Consider the following 6000-nt stretch of genomic DNA (forward strand, 5'->3'; position numbering starts at 1 on the left):
AAATTTGAATGTATTCAATGATGCAGTTTTTCATTGAGAGTATATAAAACAGAGTTTGCAAAAGTTGCAAATCTCTTGTCGGCAGCCTCTGCAACCTGTCCCTTTTCTACCCAGTGAATACTTTCTGTGGCTGTCCAATCACAGATGTCCCAACACAGCTCAATGAGTAGTCTTTGCTAGGCAGGTGCTCTGGGTAATTGCTGTCTCCACTGAGCTAAACAACCAGTAAATAACAGGATCGGCTGTCTGATTGACAGCCGGAAGGGGTGGAGGTGTAAGCAGAGGTAATTTATAAAAGTGCAAATTTCTATAAAATGTTGTACTTTTTATAAAATGAAAAAAGAGGACACACTTCACTTATAAAGCATTTTCCTCAAAGTGCTTTAGTTGGCTGGAGTGTCCCTCTAAATAACAACAGACAGTGTTAGCAGTAAGATACTAAAACTGTTGATTTAAAAAAAAAAAACTGTTCATGTCAAGCGTAGTATATTACCATAGTTAAAAACAAACGTGATCCTGAACTACTGTTTTCAAACAATATAAAAAAAAAAATGTGCCTGTATATCTAATGCCATAACATATTATGCCAATGTTTACCTACTCTACCGGATGTCGCTGTTGTGGCACACGCCGGCTGTTTGTTCAATCAGTGCACAACCAAAATAAAGAATTAAAAAAAAAAAAAAAAAAAAACCTGTATATCACGAGTGCCCATAATGTAGATTCCAAAATTTTGTAGAACTACAACTCCCATGATGCTTTGCATGCCTTTAGAATGACAAAGCATCATGGAAGCTGTAGTTTTAAAAAAAATGTTGGGAATTTTGGGCACCCCTGGTATTCATCTTTCACAGGAGAAATAAAGACATAACCAATCAATGGGAGGTCTGTTTCCTTTGATTGAGAGAGTTAATTTTCTGGTGCTTCAAACATTGTGGCCTGTAATTCCTCCTATCCAGTGTCTTTCTGTGGGGTGGAACTGAAGAGAATTAAAAAATAAAAATTTGGACTAAAATAGACATTTAAATTTTTTTTTAAAAAATGATGAACTCCCCTTTTGTCAAAGTTTGGTTATTTTTACTTATATTGAACAAATCCATTTTTTTCACGGCAATTTGTTGGTTAGTGAATGTACTCTACATGGATGCATTTGTCAGTTCCGGGTGAGTTGGCTAATCCTGGAATTAGTTGTTTTTCCGATTACCAGTTTGTGTAGAACATTGATTGTAAACTCAGTTGGGCCTGGCCCTCTTCCCCTACTGTTACCGTAAGTCAAACATGTTTTGTTAGAAATGTTTGTCTTGTTTCCCTATTGTACAGCGCTGCGGAATATGTTGGCGCTATATAAATAACTATAATTGTTATAACAGTTCCCATTCTGTCTTCTGCCAGTAAAGTGGCCAATCCTGAGTCTTACTCTATCAATGTGTGAAACAATGTGTCTAGGTGAGTATGAGATTAATCAGGCACCTAAACCGGCTCAATCCAGCAGAAAGCGGCTGAGCTTTTATAGGACTGGAATGAGGCACACGTGCTAATGAGGTTTATAGTGTTACAATTGATTTACTGGGGTCCTTGTGCTGATAGAGGGCAATGCCTTGGGTCACTACGTCTGCCAGGCAGCATAGACCTGAACATTCAAACATCCTTTAACGTTTTCACCCTGTCTCTCTCTTAGCTTTAATTTGTTTGTTCTGTGTTTATTGTTTATCACAGTGGTACAGGGTTGCAGAATATGTTGCCGTTATATAAATAGCAATAATTCTAATGATATGGTCTCTGTTATACAAATATTTGCATTAAACATCGCTACATATTTAAAAATATATCCCCGATAGAGGGGTACCTGTATCCCAGTCATTAGTCGCTCACTGAGACACTGTGATTAAAATGAGATATCCCTTTTGAATCAAGTTTGTCACCTGCTCAAAGTGTTTCTTTCTTTAGAATTTATATGATTTTATTGCTGACAGGTAACAGCAAAAGTCGTACACAGAGGCAGCGATGCAAGGAATTATTTTTATTCCAAGCGGTATTGTTAAGGTTAAGGTTTTGTCTCAGTAGTTTTCCTATACCTCACACTTCTAAACACTGGGCAGAGCTACCACCGTCTAGAAGTGTCAATCTCCCAGCGATCACCAGCGATGGCTGCAGAGATATTAGCTGTATCTATAGAGGATCCCGCGGTCTCGCATGCACGAGATTACAGCAGAGAAGTCAACTCCTGGCCCTGAAGCAGCCGGCCGGAAGAAGATAGCGACATCCGCGAAAACAGGTTCAGGTAAGTAAATCTCCCCTATCCCTACCCCCAACCACCGGACCAGCAGCAGCGATATGACTACTGATGGTCTATGCAAATTATGCAAAGTCCTAAGACAGTGACAGTGTCGCTTTAATGTTAAATGGACCCTGGGGTAGCTCGCTTTTGTGTGTTACCTTATCATAGTTCACTTCCTCATTTCCTTTTCTAGTTATCCCCTTGCGGAGTGCAACCTGTTCCTCCATTTCGCCCAGGTAAGGCTCCCTCTAAAGGTGTCACAACTCAAGGTCATATCCTAAATTCCTCCACTTAATCAAGCAGCCTAGCTCATATGGATTGTCCTGGGAGTTTTATTGCTGTGGAGCCAGGGCCGGACTGGGAATTAAAAGCAGCCCTGGAAAAAAATTATTTACCAGCCCCATAATGCTTCGCGCCAGCATAATGTGCAGATACAGAGTTAGAAAAGAGAACTTAAAATTTAAATTATTACTCCAACGTGAAAAAAAGCACATATAGGCGTAAAAAAAAAAGAGTGCAGATTTATTTTAAGCAGACGTGCCTTTGCATATAACCAATGTTTCCATCCAACTACCATGACATATTAAGGAAAGCTTGGTAATGGGACTGAAATGGTGAATGTATGTAGGGCACAACTGTAAAAAATGACGTTATCTTGTTTATTTTGAGGTCCTGTGGGTGCACTCTTCACTTTAAATATGTTATTGTGCTGGATTATGCACCTAGCAACAAGACTGGGCCAATATCTGCTTATTACATATTGTACATATCAATGACATTTCTTAGTGTATTATGCATATATAAATGCCAGGAGTGCCGGGACCCGCTCCCAGAGTAAGTAGTCAAACCGTTTATGTACAGTTTGACAACTTACCTGGGGTCTGCTGGGATATGGGGCTGTAGTAGGGTATAGGAGCAGAGGTGCAATGTGTGAGGGGTGCAATGTGTGTGAAAGGTTCAGTGTGTAGGGTGCGTGGGGCAATGTGTGTATGGGTGGCTGTGTGTGTAGGGGAATGTGTGTATGGGGGTCTGTGTGTGTGTATGGGGGGGCAGTGTGTGAATGTGTATGGTGTGTGTGGGCAGTGTTTGTAGGGGGCTAGAGTTCACTCTCACCACTTGGACCACCAGGAATCCCTGGTGGTCGCAGTGGTGAGAGTGAACTCTAGCCCGTAGCTCCAGGGCTAGAGTTTCCCTGTGGCACTCTCCCTCCCCCTCTGTCTCTCTCTATTCACCCCTCTTTCTCCCCTTGTGTCTCACTCTCCCCCCTCTGTCTCTTTCTCCCCCCTTTCCCTGTGGCACTGTCTCTCTCTATTCACCCCTCTTTCTCCCCTTGTGTCTCACTCTCCCCCCCCTGTCTCTTTCTCCCTCCTTTCCCTGTGGCACTCTCCCTCCCCCTCTGTCTCTCTCTATTCACCCCTCTTTCTCCCCTTGTGTCTCACTCTCCCCCCTCTGTCTCTTTCTCCCTCCTTTCCCTGTGGTACTCTCCCTCCCCCTCTGTCTCTCTCTATTCACCCCTCTTTCTCCCCTTGTGTCTCACTCTCCCCCCTCTGTCTCTTTCTCCCCCCTTTCCCTGTGGCACTCTCCCTTCCCCTCTGTCTCTCTCTATTCGCCCCTCTTTCTCCCCTTGTGTCTCACTCTCCCCCTCTGTCTCTTTATCCCTCCTTTCCCTGTGGCACTCTCCCTCCCCCTCTGTCTCTCTCTATTCGCTCCTCTCTCCCCACTCTCCCTGTGGCACTCTCCCCCCTCTGTCTCTCTCTCTCTATTCACCCCCCCCCTCTGTCTCTCTCTATTCACCCCCCCTGTCTCTCTCTCTCTATTCACCCCCCTCTGCCTCTCTCTCTCTATTCACCCCCCTCTGCCTCTCTCTCTATTCACCCCCCCCTCTGTTTCTCTCTCTATTCACCCCCTCTGTCTCTCTCTCTATTCACCCCCCTCTGTCTCTCTCTCTCTATTCACCCCCCTCTGTCTCTCTCTCTCTATTCACCCCCTCTGTCTCTCTCTCTCTTCACCCCCCCTCTGTCTCTCTCTCTCTCTTCACTCCCCCCTCTGTCTCTCTCTCTCTCTCTCTTCACCCCCCCTCTGTCTCTCTCTCTTCACCCCCCATCTCTCTCTCTCTCTTCACCCCCCTCTCTGTCTCTCTCTCCCTTCACCCCCCCCTCTGTCTCTCTCTCCCCCCCTCTGTCTCTCTCTCCCCCCCCTCTGTCTCTCTCTCTCTCTATTCACCCCCCCACTTCCATCCCCCCCACCCACCTGAGAGGAGTCAGGGGGCCGGCCGCATTGCACGCTGCAGCCTCGCCGGTCCGGCGGCACTGTTAATGCTGAGGGCTGAAGGGGGAGGGAGGAGCATGTCTCTCTACCATGCTCCCTCACGGTTCCCACAATCCCCAGCACGGATGCTGCTGGGGATTGTGGGAACCGCGAGGGAGCATGGTAGAGAGACATGCTCCTCCCTCCCCCTTCAGCCCTCAGCATTAACAGTGCCGCCGGACCGGCGAGGCTGCAGTGTGCAATGCGGCCGCCTGCCGGCCGGCCCCCTCATAGTGTGTGCCACCGGACCGGCCATCCGGTGGCACATATATTGCCAGAGCAGCCCCCAGGTGCCGCGGCCCACCGGGAAATTTCCCGGTATCCCGGTGGGCCAGTCCGGCCCTGTGTGCAGCTCTGTTATAGGCAGACACACCGAAAATATGGATCTCCTAGAAAGGTGCGACATTAGGAGAGAAAAGAAGGACAGAGGGATTTGGGCCCAAAATAGGGACATTTGGGAGGCATGTTAATAGGACATGTATTTTAAATAAATACGAGCTGCCCTATAGTGTATAAAGATCACATACTGTAGTTTCTTTTGTTCAGTTATTATATTTAAAGGGACACTCTAAATACCATCATCACTGCAGCTTTTTTTTGGTGGTTATAGTATAAGGATTCTACAGGTGCATTTTTTATTTTTACACCTCTGTTTTTCATGTCATAATGAGGAATCCTTACATTGTTCAGAAAGGACTGCACCGATTCAACTCAGGCGAACTTTCGCAATCTGTAATTGCACAAAATCATATAACGCACGCATACAAAAAGTATAGTCTATATAAGAAAGGCAACTCCTTAATTACATCATAAGAACTCAGGGAGCTAGGCTGGAAATGGACCTTTTTATTATTTTGCTTTAATCCACTTGACGTTTTGACTGTAACCAGTGTAATACATTCCAGTCGTCATGCTGTTTGTAATTTGTGTTTAGATATAACTGTGCACTAAAAAAAATAAATACTAATAGTAATTAATTCTTTCTCGTGGGAAGATAGCTCATCAAGAGACAATGTTGACAAATAAAGTTAATAAATATTTGTAACATTTGCTATAAACATTTGTTTTTATTTAAACAGGAACAGTGTGTACACATAGTTCCGTAATAAAGAGTGTGGACTAAATTAATGGTGCTATGTGCAAAATACAAGTAATAAAGTGTGCACAAATTATAGTGTAACATTATATAAAATAACCACAGAACATTTAATGGGGCTTATTCGCTAAACATTTCATTATAATCAACTGGACATGGAAATGCAGAATTTTGGTTGTGACGATAGCTGAATTGAAGAATTTTTCAGAATCAGATATTTTTTGCCTTAATTTACAGTTCCTTTTTCTACAATTCTATGTTTAGTGAATCAGCCCGAACGTGTAGTGGATGAATATCAGGATGATGTGACAGTGGAGCA

Source organism: Pelobates fuscus, chromosome 11 (genome assembly GCF_036172605.1).
Source record: "Pelobates fuscus isolate aPelFus1 chromosome 11, aPelFus1.pri, whole genome shotgun sequence".
In the NCBI taxonomy this organism is placed as follows: domain Eukaryota; kingdom Metazoa; phylum Chordata; class Amphibia; order Anura; family Pelobatidae; genus Pelobates; species Pelobates fuscus.